This window comes from Chrysochloris asiatica, unplaced genomic scaffold, assembly GCF_000296735.1.
Source record: "Chrysochloris asiatica unplaced genomic scaffold, ChrAsi1.0 scaffold00014, whole genome shotgun sequence".
NCBI lineage: Eukaryota > Metazoa > Chordata > Mammalia > Afrosoricida > Chrysochloridae > Chrysochloris > Chrysochloris asiatica.
This window is the reverse complement of record NW_006408532.1, coordinates 25,921,403-25,937,027: the sequence shown is the minus strand read 5'-3', so window position 1 is coordinate 25,937,027 and position 15,625 is coordinate 25,921,403.

Here is a 15,625-nt window from a genome sequence, read left to right as displayed (position 1 = left end):
GTTCTGTCAAGTGTTCGTGGCTGCTCTGATCCTTCCCCTACTTGGTCTCTCCCAAGATGGTGACCCAGGAGCAGCTGAGCATCTTGAATTAGAAAGCAATGGATTTCTTGCTTCTGCTACAAATTCCCCTAGCTGTAAGCCTTCCTATCTTCTAAATATTTCTTTATATGTGGTTCAGAGTTCTAGCACCATTCCCTGAGTGTGCTTGGTCAAGTATTCTGTGTTGTTGCTGACAGAGCTCCTCTCGGCACTCCCACCGGATCCACCATCTTGTTTGTTCTCCTCCAGGGTTGCATTCTTTCACCAAACTTTTTTCCTATCTGTATGCTGAGTAAATAATCTGAGAAACTGGATTACATGAAGAAGAAAGTGGCATCAGGACTGGAGGAAAACTCATAAATAACCTGCCATATTCAGGTGATACAATCTTGTTTGCTTGAAGCAAAGAGCATTTAAAATACTGAAAATGAACAAAGACCACAGCTTTCTATATGCACCTTAATGTAAAGAGAGCAAAAATCCTCATTTATCAGGATGCACCAATAAATAGCATCCTGATAAATGAAAATGATTGAAGTTGTCAAGGACTTCATTTTGCTTGGATCCACAATCAACTCATGGAAGCAGCAGTTAAGAAATCAAAAGACATATTGCATTAGGCTATGTCTAATATGCTACACAAAACCTCTTTAAAATGTTCAAGAACAAAGATATCAGTTTGAGGACTAAGATACACCAGACCCCAGCCATGATATTTTCAATAGCCTCATGTGCATGTGAAAGTTGGACAATGAATAAGAAAGATCACAGAAGAATTGATGCATTTGAGTTATTGTGTTAGAGAAGAATATTGAGTGCACCATGGACTGCCAGAAGAACAAACAAATCTGTCTTGAAAGTACAGCCAGAATGCTCCTTGGAATCTGGGATGGTAAAACTTCTTCTTACTTGGTAAAGTAGAAGGTCAGTGAAAATGAGGAAGACCCCCAACGTGATGGATTGGCACAGAGGCACTGTTGTGTGACACCTAACAACAGCCAAGGTGTTTAACATTGTCTGGGTAGACAGAGGCCTATTGGTGGACATGGCTAAGGAGAGGCGGTCCTAACTGAAGAACTGTGGCCTGGGCATTTTCTGATCCATTGTAACCTGCTAACTTCCATAATAAATCCCATAACTCTAAGTATGCTGTCTGAGTTCAGTGTGGCCATTGCAATGAATTATTAAATCCAGAGGAGTAGAGAGTACTGTAGGAGGGATGGTTGGTTGATAACATTTTTTTTTTAACAATGATTCATAAATGTCTGTTAAACTCAAATCCATAATATACTTCTTCACATATTACCAGATGTAGAGTCAAGTTTTCCGTTCTGATGCTTACACGACTTAGGAACAATTCTTTTTATCTTTCTCTGTCTTTTTTTGAAGTACACATCATTACTAGTTACTAGTAGGTCTTGAGTTGACTCTAACTAATGGAGACCTCTAACTAATATGTGTCAGAGTACAACTTTCCTCCATACGATTTTTAATGGGTGCTTTTTCAGAAGCAGATCACCAGGTCCTTCTTCCAAGGCAACTCTGGGTAGATACAAACACCAACCTTTCAGTTAGCAACCAAGTGCATTAATTATTTTACCACCCAGGGACTCCATATATCATTGTGTTGTTGTTGTCGTTAAGTGCCTTTGAGTCAATTTCAACTCATAGCAATCCTGTGTAGGGTTTCTGAGACACAGCCTGTGGTTTTGAACTGCCAACCTTGTGGTTTGCAAACCAGTGCTAGTCCTACAGTGCCTGACCAGGAGTCCATCCATCATTATAGACTGAACATTAGCTACAAGGCCTTGGAAGGAGTCCATGCAGGTGTAAGATTGCTGTCATGTACCTACTGCAGAACTGAAGCAAAGATGCGCCTTCCAATTGAGAGACTTGTTCATTGTGATATTTTAACCCTAAAATCTTCTCTTAAAGCAATGTACTGTGAAATCAATGGCATTTTCAGTCAAAACGTTCATTATCTCTGACCTGTACTTATAATGTAGCCTTCTAGAGCTTGAGTCTTGACTCGCTGGTTAGGTTTCTTCTTTAAATTTCTGTAGCCAAAAACCTGGACTGAGTGTCTTTCCTTCCTGGTCAGAAGTATATCAGGGTATCTTAACACTTTGTCAAGGGGATTCTTCTTTTCAATATTCAGAGATTTTCCCCAAAATCACAAATCTAAAGACAGAAACAACTGACCCACAAATAATCCCACTAAGGAAACTACAGACCTTTCTAGGTCAGATCTCAGTTACAGATGTGCTTCCTTTCACTAGGTAGCCACAAATAAATCATCTTTTTGGTAATGCACAGAAATGATTACCTTGTATAAATGTCATCCTCCTAGATTTGCACAGGACAAAGGGGAGATTCATTAATAATGGAAAATTAGACACGGAGGACAACCCAATATAGAGGGATAAATGAGACACGAATACCAGCCAATCTACGATGCATCAGTTACGATGAAGAATGGGCACTTGGTTTTGAAAATATCATTTCTCTGCTCTCTTTTTTTTTTTCTTTTCTATTTTGCAAAATGTTCCAAAGTACACTTCAGTCGTATCCCTCCTGTGTCGCTAATAGAAGAAAGAAGCCCATAGGAAAGTGATAATAATACAGCTATATTTTGCTTTTATCTTCATGCCTTTCATCCAAGGATCTTTCCACCCTTAAATAATAATTGATTAAATCTCACAATTTCCCTACTGAAGGTATCTTCTGATGGTCTCAGGGAAAAGCAGAGAGACACGGTGCAGATCCAATCAATCACCCAGGTTCAGTCCCTGGGCCTCTCACAGAGCCAGAAACAGAAGCATGAGGCTTGCCTCTCGTTACTTACCCACTTTAATCAATGGGAAATAGCCTGGCCTCTGGGGATTGTTGGCCAGACTGCCACCATTTTGAGAGTTCGCTCTGATTTTCCTTTGATTCTTTTCAGGACATCCTTTTTGCCAGCTGTTCTTCTGAGATGTGACTACAGAATTGTCCAAAGGTTTGCCTGTGACCTCCAAAGAGCCTCATGGCTGGGATCACTGAAGAAAGTCTGCAGGTAGCACGTATCAAGTATTGCTCAGTAATTGGGGAGCTGCTACAGAAGTAATTTCATGCTGACTAATTAATCTTTAGTAATTAGCACTCAAATATAACAAGTGTACCATTTAAGAACCTTAGCAAGGGAAATAAAATTTGCTCTTCAGAAATTTTCTCAAGAGTTTGATTGCTGTCTTCCAGATAAATAATGGCACCCATCCATTCAGCCTCATGAATTGGAGTAGGAATTTTTTTATCCATATATGTTAATACTACCCAAAATTCCCCCAGCCAATAATAACTAGATATCATTCCTTCAAAACCTTAGTAAAATTCATGGATTCCTAAACTTATTAAAACTGGAAAGAACTTCAGAAATCTTCTAGTCTAATTTTGGTTCCTATAGATAAGGAAGCTGAGACCCAGAAAGAAGTGACTTGCCCAGGACCTTGCAGCTCATTATTGACGCATTATTGACACATGATGAATCATTGAGTCTAGTGCTTCACCTTAGGCCCTGTTTTCTTATGTCAACCAGGGTTTGGATCTTCCCTGAGAAGCGGCAGCAATAGCTGACTCTGGGGCAGATAGTGTGAGACTGGAATAAATTCTGTCTTTGGCACTAGACAAATTCACTCATTCTGGACTAGAGATCCTCCTGTGCCTCTGCCCTCACCATCAAGTTCTTCTCTTTGGCTCATTCCCACAGGACTCCACTCTCAGACTAAAATGCTATGTGATACCTAAAAGTAGCCAGAAAGGCACACCCAGCCCAAGTGTATGTGTGTTCTGCTGCAGATCCTTCTGTCTAGAAGATGTTTTCATCTGCCAGAGGGACAAAGCTAGAATGTTACTCACATACACATGCAGACAGAATGAACAAGAGAAAGAGAAACAGAGAGAGATTCCACTGCCTCTAACTATCTCTAAGACCATGATAGATGAAGATACATATCTCTGTGTTACAGACAAATGGCAAATGATGGCACCCAGGATAGAAATACCTTCACTGTTCCTTCCATTGGAGTCCCCGGGTAGTGCAAATGATTAGTGAATTAGGCTGCTAACCAAAAAGTTGGAGGTTCAAGTACACCCAGAGGTGTCTTAGAACTAAATCCTGGTGACCTGCTTCTGAAAAATCTACCGTTAAAAACCTTACTGGGTGGAAAGACAGGGGAGGGATGGGGAGAAGACTCTATGGGGCACAGTTCTACTCGGACACACATGAAGTCACCATGCATTGTCAACGTCAATTCAACAGACGCTTTCACCATCTCTCCTTCATTCCTTTGTCCTTGTCCCTATTCTCTTTTCTTAGTCCCATCTCCAATTCTCTTTCATCTTCTTATCTGAACAAAATGGCAACGGAAGAGAATCAACAGAATTTCTCTGGACATGAGAACATGAGAGGTCTTGTCCGTTGCTTCCGTAGAGAACTTTGCCTGGCAGTTGAGAGTGAGGTAGGCCTAGTTTGAATTCCTCACAACCTCACTCTGGGAAGGAGTACCCTCACTGTCCATCAAGTATGGAAAGTAGACCCCTTCTGTGCTTCAGGAAGACAGAAAGTCTTACCACCAGTAAGCTTTGTCCTTCATTTTTTGTTTTGTTTTCTTTTTTCCATTTTGTGAGTAGAAGATGTGATGACAATTAGCAAAACATTCCAGAGCTTTCCCCTCCTTTTCTCACCTCTTCCAACCATCCCTGAACCCAAGGCTCTGATCAGCTCTGCAGAAGCAAACCCCAATCTGGGAGACAATGTGATGTACTGGGGGAAACCTTGGAGGGGTTGAAAGAAATGTTTAATTCAACCAGTTTCTGTCAATTCTAATTCATAACTATCCTGTGTGTGTCAGAGTAGAACACTGCTCCATAGGGTATTCAGTGTCTGATTTTTTTGAAAGTATATTGTCAGGGCTTTGTTCTAAGGTAACTCTGACTGAACTTGAACCTCTAATCTTTCAGTTAACAGCCTTATGTGCAGCACTTCACCACTGTACCACCAGGGCTCCTTATGCGCTATCATGTTGCGTGCGATCCGGTGCTTTATCCCACAGGGCCACAATCTGCACAAAGAGATTGATTTAAGACCAATCCTACACTAATACTTCATTATGAGTCAGAACTGAGTCAACAACAACACTATCTCATTAACAAAACAAAGAAAATTCATTCTCTAAATAGGTCTATGACCACAGGTATGTCGCTGTTGAGTATCCAGTCTGTTCTGAATCATAGTGACACTGCATAGGGTTTCAGAGGAGCACATGATGAGTTTGAACACCTATCTTGAAGCCAGCAGTCCAATGTTTATCCTACAACACCATACCAGAATTCCATAACCACAGATATTGTTGTTGTTGTTAAGTGTCGGTGAGTTGATTCCAACTCATAGTGACCCTGTATAGAGTTTCCAAGGAGCATCTCATGGGTTTGAACCACCAACTTTGCAATTCAAACTGAACTTGGGGTCCAGTGTTTATTCTACAGCACCACACCAGGACTCAACACCAGGTATAAGAGTTAGGATATACAACACATAGTTGAGGGGTAAACAATTCAATCTGTAGCAAGTAATCTCTTTTGATGCCCTGGAATCTACTCCCAATTGCAACCAAAAGATTCCAGTAGGTTCTGTCCTTGAAATGAATGTCATTCCCTGAAATTAAAGTAGATTTTAAACCACATCTATCATATTAATAGATAAAAGCCAAAGGAAAAAGAAATTGTTTTAAAGTAACTCCTTCAACCCTCATCCATAGTTTCCCTCCCCACTTGGAAGATTGTGTCAGTTGTTGGCAGTGCATCATTCAAGCCCATTTTCTCTATCCCTTAAAGCACTCTTCACTACTACACCAAATAAACCTTTTTAAAAAAAAAAAAAAGACAGAAACAGTTATCATGAGTTCATCCCGATTCATAGAGACCCCATGTGTGTCCATGCAGAACTATGCTTTGTAAAAAGAAAACTTTAATTTAAAAGGGGCCGGTATAATTCCAGGTCAAAGGTCAGCAATCTTTTTCTGTAAAGGAACTAAGAGTAAGTATCGTTCATCTTTTTGGCTTCGTGGATTTTGCAGACAGCCTCTTTTGCAGCCATGAGTTCGCCATTGTAGTGCAAAGGTAACCATCCCCCACTGCTGCCCAGTTGAGTCGAATCCATAACAATCGAAAAGGACAGAGTAGAACTGTTCCATAGGATGGCAAAGACTCTAAAACTCTGTGGGAACAGACAGTCTCATCTTTCTCCTGTGAAGTGGCTGGTGGGTTTGAACCACCAACCTTGCAGTTAGCATTCCAACATTTAAACCCACTATGCCATGAAGGCTCCTTAAAATCACCCATAGACAATACATAAATCAATGGGTATTGCTGTGTTCTAACAAAACTTGATTTACAAAAGCAAGCCATGGAAGGATTTAGTCCACACATGGTAGTTGCTGACCGCGATTCCAGGTCATAAACACAAATGGCACTTATATTTTGTTTAAAGTAGAAGACAGGTTCAAGTGCTTATGAAGATTCAAGCCTGAAAAAAGTTTAAGTATCTAAAATAACACAAGATAGTAAGTAGAACTTGTGAAGTTGGGATTGTTGTTGCTGTTCGCCATCAAGTCAATTCCCACTTATGACACCCCCACGTATATAGAGTACAACTGCTCCATACTGTTTCCAGGAGATGATTTTTCAGAAACAGATCTCCAGGCTTGGGGTGGGCTTGAAATGAGTGCTTCATGATTTATGCCACCCAGGGGTTTCTCTGAAGTTGGGGGAAAAAGTATCTAAACAGCCCCCTGAAGTTCAGACACCTTGATCTTTCAGAAGATACATTGCCATTCCTCTTAATTGAGGTCATTCACAAATGGTTTGGAAAATGTGTGTGAAATGAAGCAATCTGGGAAACCTGTGAAATGCAATAGACAACCATCAGCCTCCGCCCCAACCCACTCACTCTACTAGCATCCCTTCCCATCCCCAAACGAATATGCTGAAAAATAACAGCATGTGCACGTGTATTTTAAATGATTAATCTCACTGTTTCATTTGAAATCTAAAAGGAAAAAGGAAGCGTTCCTATTTCCCATTGAAAGTAATCACAGCTTTATATCCCTCGATGTTTACATAAAGAGAACTGTTTATTTCGAATCCTCACTGATAAGGACACCACATGCTCATCACTTATTATATATTCTCTTTCCAGTTTGTCTTTTTTTGGAGGGGGAGGGATTATGTATATTTTATGATAACCCAAAATGACTTATACATAAAAAATACAAACTTTAAAGATAAAAAGGATTAGTCACAGGTAATGCATTTTCCATGAGTGACTATAGGGCCCTCTGTTCCAAGAGGTACCAGCTGCATACAAATGAATTGATAAAAGTTTGAAGCTGTGGATGGGTAGCCAGGCTCATGTTTTGCTGGAGATGATTCTTAAAGTTACAATAAATCAGACAGACAGTGTCGGCCTTTGAGGATAAACCTGTGATGGCTTGTTGTGCCTTTCTGAATCGCCTCAGAGGCCCGGGGACTAAAAAGTGTCTAGATGTCACATTAAATCTACTGGGAGGATGGAGCACTTCAAACAGGAATGCAATCAGATCTGATGGAAAATACATTTTCTGAAAGCTACTGACAAAAAAGTAATCTTTGATGTGGATGTTGAATAACAATGATATTGTCTTTCCTGACATTTTTCATTATTGCTGTCTTATACAGCCTACTTCATGTATTAAAGCAATATTAACTGTTTGACAGGGACAAATCCTCCAACTATCACATAAGCAATTGTTTCTGAATTGTCCTAGCCCACTGCTGGTAAACCTGTCCCAGTAACTGCTTTTAAATATGATGGTAGATTCCTTTCCCTGACTAGCTAGACAGTGTGTGAGCACCAGCCTCGTTCAGTGGAGTCTGGGGAATATTAAAAATGGTTAGATGGTTATGAGGTGTCATTTGATTATAAGGAAAGAGCAGGAGTGTTTTTTGAAGGTGAGTTTTAATGAGAGAGGTCTATAAAAGTTAGTCCTTATCATTCCCATCTCCACTACACATTTATATCAAGTATATGTGAGCAAATCTCACTCTCCTGTAATTCTTGTAGCTCAAAGGAGGACATAAAAGAATGTACAGAGATCTTTGCTATTTATGCAGTGAAGCAAAGCAATGACTGTGCAGGAATCTGTAAAATATACTGAAATGAAGTCCCCAATATGCTTCTAGAAAGAAATTCAAGCAGATCTGGGAGGCATATGTCACTTTCAAAACCCAGGATACCTCCTGAGATTTGATGTCTTAACCTCCTTCTGTAAATATGGTGGTTTCATTGTAGGTATTTGTAAAGCTTCAAATCTCTAATTTTCTGATGACCTTGAGCTTCTTAAGAAATGGGGAGGAAGTTCTTCAAAAGAACAGCTGGGATTTTTTTCCCCCTACAAAATGGGGTTAATTGTACCCCAGAGTAAAAGATAGAAAACTAAAACCCCACAATCAAAATCATAAAACCACGACAACCTGTGTTGTAGACACTCAAAAGTTATCATTTGCAGCTAAGATACCTGGGGGATATGATGTATATCCTTCACTTACATTATTATTATTTCCCCATAGTCCCTGGAGCTTCGAGCTCTTGCCTACCTTGACAATACCCTAGCTCACTTTTATGTGTGGTGTGGAAGATTCACTAAGAGTCTGCTTCTCCACTGGGATCTGGGATGTGCTCTCTTTTATAATACTTGAAATCAGTTAGGTTATGGTGAACAAAATAAACAAACAACCCCCCCAAATGGAGAATTATAAAACACAGCACTGCCAGTTAGGATTCTTTGTGGCCTTAGAAAAGTCAACTAAGCACTCTGTGCTGTAGAACAGAGGTCAGCCAAGTTTTTCTTAAAGACTGGTTATTAAATAGTTGAAACTGTGAGCCGTTCTGTTTCTGCTGCAATTATTTCGTTGTGTCATTGTAGTGTAAAATGAATGTACGTAAATGAATGGCATGACTGTGTTTCAATAAAACTTTAATTAAAACAACTGGTGATAAGCAGGGTTTGATCTGCAGACCAACAAGTTGACATAGTTTGTTAACCCAGCTCTAGCTCCCTTATCTATAATGGTCAGACTAACAGAGGAAGAGATCTAACTCCTTTTACTGTTGAACAGATTAATTAACATATGTAATCATGTTTTTACTTCAGGAAGGAAAGAGCAATAGAAAATTAAATCCAGAAGACAATAATAATTTTCCAGAGTCATTTGATGAACATATTTATCTTCTACTCCTGTCAAGATTTACAGCCTTGGAAACCCTGTACAGGGTCGCTATGGGTCAGAATTGACTCAACAGCACTTAACAACAACAACAACAACAACTAAGAAAGAAAAATCTATATCATTGTAGTTGTTAAGTGCTGTGAAGTTGGTTCTGATTCATAACAACCCTGTATAGGTTTCCAAGGAGGGGCTGGTGAGTTTGAACCACTGACCTTGTGATTCAAACTGATCTTGTGGTCCAGTGCTTTATCCTACAATGCCACACCAGAACTGCAGACCTTGTCATTAGAAGTCTAGTGTTTGTCTTGCAGCACCATACATATTAAGTTAACAATTTTTTATTGAAAATGTTTAAGATTTACTGCAGCAATCTTCTCTTAAAGTCCATTATAAATTCAGGAAATCTATAGTTTTCAACATAGTTAAGGAAGGGAGGCAGGCAAATGAAATGTTTTTAAAATGGTTAAGAGAAACTTTTAAGTAGACACAAAAATTTGTTTTGTTTTTTTGAGTTCTACATAAACCCCAATACCATCCAGTCGATTCTAACTCACAGCAACCTTATCAGGCAGAGTAGAACTACCCTTTGTGTTTCCAAGACTGTAAACCTTTATTAGAGCAGATAGCTTCATCTTTCTCCCAAGTGGCTGATGGGTTTGAACCACTTATCTTGTGGTTAGCAGCCCAATGCATAACCCACTACATCACCAGAGCTCCTTCAGTGCTACACAGTCCTTCTCTATAATGGAAATATAAAATGAATAAAGCTTCATTGGCCGGAAGGATTGGTATGGTCAGGATTTGGGAGACAGGGCTTCCTTACGGTGAGCTGCTGTTGTTAAGTGCCATGGAGTCCATTTCAACTCATAGCAACTCTTTGTAGGGTTTCCAAGGACTTTGTGATTACCAATCCAGTGCTTATTCTACAGTGTCCACACCAGCATGTCCTCTGCTGAGCAGAGAGGTACAGTTGCATCAAAAAGGAATATAGGAATACCCTGATAAGGAAGGCAAAAGGATTGATGCTTTTAAATGGTAGTATCAGCAAAGAATAAGGAGCTCTGGTAGCGTAGTGGTTACAAATCAGGCTGTGAAGCTTAAGGTCAGCAGTTCAAAAACTACCAGATTTTCTGCAGGCGAAAGATGAGGCTTTCTGCTCCTATAAAGATTTACAGCCTCAGAAACCCTGTATAGGGTCGCTAATGAGTCAGAACCAACTCCACGGCACATCACCACCAACAACATCAGCAAAGAATACTGAATGTACTGTGGATAGCCAAAAGAATAACCAAGTCAGTCTTTGAATACAACCAGAGTGAGAATGATAAGATTTTGCACCACTTACTTTGGACACGTCATCAGGAAAGATCAATAGGTGGAGAAGGACATCCTGTTTAGTGAAGTAGATGGCCAATAAAAGTGCAGGAAAGCCTTAATGAGATGGAGTCACACAACAGCTGCAACAATGGACTTAAACATACCCACAAACATGAAGATGGTGCCAGACTGAGAAGCATTTCATTCTCTTATGTGTGAGGTTGCTATGAATCAAAGCCAACTGGACAGCAACTAACAACCATTAGTCAGGTTAGGCAAGGCCAGGCTGCAATAACAAATAATCTGAATTTCTCCGTGGCTTGAAAAAACAAATTCTACATTTTCACCTTGGATTAGTTCAAGGATTCTGTTTATTACAGGCACTCAGGAACCTAATCACTATCTTGAAATAGGCTTCCATAATCAAGATGGTAAAGGAAAAGCATGGAGAACTTTGCATGGAAAACCAAAGAGTTTTCTTGGTGGAAAGAATTATGGTCCTGACCTCTTTGTTTCTGTTGTGTACCTTTATTGGAAACTATTAAATTGCACTGGTACCTAGCTAGAAGGGCACAGAAGATTCCAAAGAGAGATTTGTCATGAAGAAAGGAAAACCTGGATTGAGGACCTGAGCTCCATCTGAGGACCAAAGAGTTTGTGCTGATACTGTGTGAGTCCTGAGCCTTTCTACGCTCAGTTCCCACATGTGAATATTGGCTAGAGGAAGCAGCAATAAGGAGAGCCCCAAGTATGGGATGTCCCTGAGTTCTGAGAATGAACTGGACTTGCCCACACATCATAAACAAGACACAGCTGTCACTGCAGGACCGATTTTCAAGAATTAAGTGGTTCAAATCCACCAGTCACTCCTCCGAACCCCTGTACAGGGTCACTATGAGTTGCAACTGACTTGATGGCACTTCACAATAACAACACCAACATCCTAAAGAAGGAACAGAGTATCAAAGAGCAAGACGCTGGGTGTACTGGTGGTCTGGTCAGACCCCCAATGTCAGTGTCTCCACTGAGGATACAGAAGCAGGACTGACCCAACTAGATGGAGTCAACTCCTAGAAATTTTGGACCATATAGGATAAGGCTCAACAACAAGATTGGAGACATGAGCATGAGATGATGACAACTTAAACTGGCAAAGGGAGCATACCAGTTGGACAATTTAAAGGATCTATTTGTCCTCTCTTTTTCTTGGTCAGCATTCCAGCTTGAACTAATCTTAAGAAGTTCCTCCCTTCTACTGAATTAGTGATATTATAAAGTGTGATATCACACATTACAAAAATAAACAAAATAAAAACAACTATTGCCAACGAGTCATTTCCAATTCATGTCAAACCCATGTGTTGCAGAGTAGACTTGAGCTCCATAAGGGTTTCTTGGCTGTAATTTTAATGAAAGTAGTTCACCAAGCCTTCTGTGGCATCACTGTGTAGGTTCGAATTGTCAAACTTTCAGTTATCTGTTGGTGTTCAGTGCCATCAAGTCGGTTCCGACCATAGCAATTCTTATACGGTTTTCAAGAAGTAACTGGTGGGTTTGAACCACTGACTTTGTGGTTAGCAATTTTCAGTAAATATGCACAAACCATTTGCACTTTTCACCCACTACTAAGCGAGAATCTAAAGAAATATTTTATGCCACTCTATATAAAGAGAGATGAGTTTTGCCACATAAACATTCAGTCTATAGAATAAAAAGCTTTGGAAATGGATAACAGAGATTTAAATAAATATTTGTATACTCATGAACACTGCAACATTATTCACAATAGTCAAAAGGTGAAAACAACCCAAATGTACATCAACAATGAAAAGATAAACAAAATGTGGCCAATAAGTCCAATGGAATATTACACTATCATGCATACATGCATGCCTTATCATGCTGTATATGATGCAGCCTACAACAGAGTCACCGTACCAAAAAAAAAAAAAAAAAAGGTCAATGTTCCACCATTTCAAGGGGTAGTATATGATCAAGAGCCAATGGTACTGAAGGAAGGAGTCCGTTGAAGTGCATTGAAGACATTGTCAAAAAGCAAGGAACCAGGAAGTGACGGAATGCAAATTGAAATCTTTCAACAAACTGATATAGCACTGGAGGCACTCATTCATCTATGCCAAAAAATTTGAAAGACAGCTACCTGGCCAACCTATTAGAAGAGATCTATATGTGTGCCCATACCAAAGAGAGGTCACTCAATGAAATATGGAAATCACCAGACAATATCATTAATATTGCATGCAAGCAAAATTTTTCTAAAGATAATTCAAAAATGGCTGCAATAGTACATTGACGGGGAAAAGTCAGAGGTTCAAGCCAGATTCAAACAAGGATGTGGAACAAGGAATATCATTGCTGACATCACATGGATCTTGGCTGAAAGCAGAGAATACCAGAAAGATGTTTACTTGTGCTTTATTGGCTGTGCAAAAGCTTTTGATTGTGTGGATAATGACCAGCTATGGATCACATTGTGAAGTACGAATATTTCAGAACACTTAATTATGCTCATGAGGAACTTGTACATAGACCATAAGGCAGTTGTTTGAATAGAACAAGGGAACATCAAATGGTTTTAAATTAGGAAAGGTGTGCACTAGAGTTGTATTCTTTCACCATACTTATTCAATCTGTATACTGAGCAAATAATCAAAGAAGCATTATATGAAAAAGAATGTATCATTAGGATTGGAGGTAGACTCATTTAACAACCTTTGATATCCAGTTGATACAACTTTGTTTGTGGAAAAGGAAAATGGCTTACTGATGAAGATTGTAGACCACAGGCTTTGGTATGCATTGCACCTCAACATTGAGAAAACAAAAGTCCTCACCACTGGACCAATAAATAACATTATCATAAATGATTAAAAGATTGAAGTTGTCAAAGTCTTCCTTTTGATTGGATCCACTATCAATCCTCATGGAAACAGCAGTCAAGAAATCAAATAAGGTATTGCATTAGGCAAATCTGTTGCACATGATCTATTTAAAGTGTTCAATAGCAAAGATGTCAGTTTGAGGTCAAAGGTGCGCCTGACCCAAGCCATGGTATTTTCAATAGCTTTATAAGCATGTGAAAGTTGGATAATGAATAAGGAAGACTTTAAAAGAATTGGTGCATTTGAGTTATGGTGTTGGGGAAGAATATTAAAAATACCATGGACTGCCAAAAGAACAAACAAATCTATGTTGAAAAAGTACAACCAAAATGTTCCTTGGAAGCCAGGATGGTGAAACTTCATCTCTCATTCTTCAGACACATTGTCAGGAGGGACCAATCCTTGGAGAAGAATATCATTCTAGGTAAAGTGGGAGGTCAGCAAAAAAGAGGAAGACCCAATGAGACGGATTGGCACAGTGGCAGCAGCAGTGGGCTCAAGCATAACAAAAATTGTGAGGATAGCGCAGGACCAGGCAGTGTTTCATTCTGTTGTGCATAAGGTCACTATGAGTTGGAATCATTTTGATGGTACCTAAGGAGCTCTGGTAGTGTAGTGGTTACGAATCTAGCTGCGAACCGCAAGGTCAGCAGTTCGAAACTGCCAGCTGTTCCGCGGGAGAAAGATGAGGCATTCTGCTCCTGTAAAGATTTACAGCCTTGGAAACCCTGTACAGGATCACTATGGGTCAGTACTAACTCCACGGCACACAGCCACCACCAACATCAATGACAATAAACTTTGAAAACATTATTTTAAGTGATATAAGTCAGACACAAAAGAAAACAATATTGTATGATCCCGTTTATAGGAAATATCTAGAACAGGCCAATGTATAGAGTCAAAAGTTACTGGTTGCTGGTGAATGTAAAGTTATTGCTTAATGGGTACTGAGTTTTCATTTGAGGTGGTGAAATAGATAGTGATGACGGTTCCAGAACATTGTGAATGTAACTTACGTCAGTGATTTGCATACTTCACATTTTTAAATGGCAAATTTTATATTATATGTATTTTATCACAATTAAAACATCGTTTAAGCAGGGCAGGGGATAAGAAAGGAAGTGGGTCTTGCTAAAAAGAATGATAGCAATGCTATCTCAAGCCCTTTGGAAAGGTTACTATTTCTTATCTCTTAATTCCCTGTGGCTCTGTGCCTTTGTTATTTCACAGCCAGAAGAGGACAAACAGATCCCTTGAGAACATATGTCTAAAGTTCATCTCTGCTCTTTCCATACCCCAGTCCCCTGATACACATCCCCAGAGGCCCTCAAAGAAGATTCTGTCCCTTTCAGCCTTCCTACACCCACACCCCACTGCAGACACATGTCCATCTGGATTTAATGTCCTTGCCTGCGTTTCAAAACAAATATTGCAATCAACAAAAACCTCTTGAAATATCCCCAAGGATGTGTGTATTATCTGGTTCAGTTGAGTCTCCGGAACTTAGAGCTCAGATCTGCAAAGTGGAGGCCTGGATTCTAGTCCTGATTCTCCCAGAAGGTGGGAGGAGCCTCTCCCCACTTTGCATATTACAGACCCTATTTTTTTAAAAAAGAGAAATGAGATGACCTTGAGAATTCGTCCAACTCTAAAAATCAAGTTCCAAATTTGACCTCTTCCCTGATAAGATGTCTCAAACTTACCTCTTTGCATTCCAAAAAGCCCCAAGTAAAATACAATAGAGCATTGTCCTTGTGAAACTCTGTTGTCACCCTTGGTTTTTGTTCATTTGATTTAAAGCTGACCAACTATTATGGATTGAATTGTGTCCTCCAAAGAAACATGTGTTGTAAATCCTAACCTCCATGCCTGTGGTTATAATTCCATTTGGGAATGAATTGACTTCATTGTGTTAATGGCATAGGATTAGTGGAGGGTGTGTCTTGAGTCAATCTCCTTTGAGATATGTTGTTGTTGTTGTTGTCAGGTGCCATCGAGTCGGAACCGACTCATAGCGACTCCATGCACAGCAGAACGAAACAATGTTCGATCCTGGGCCA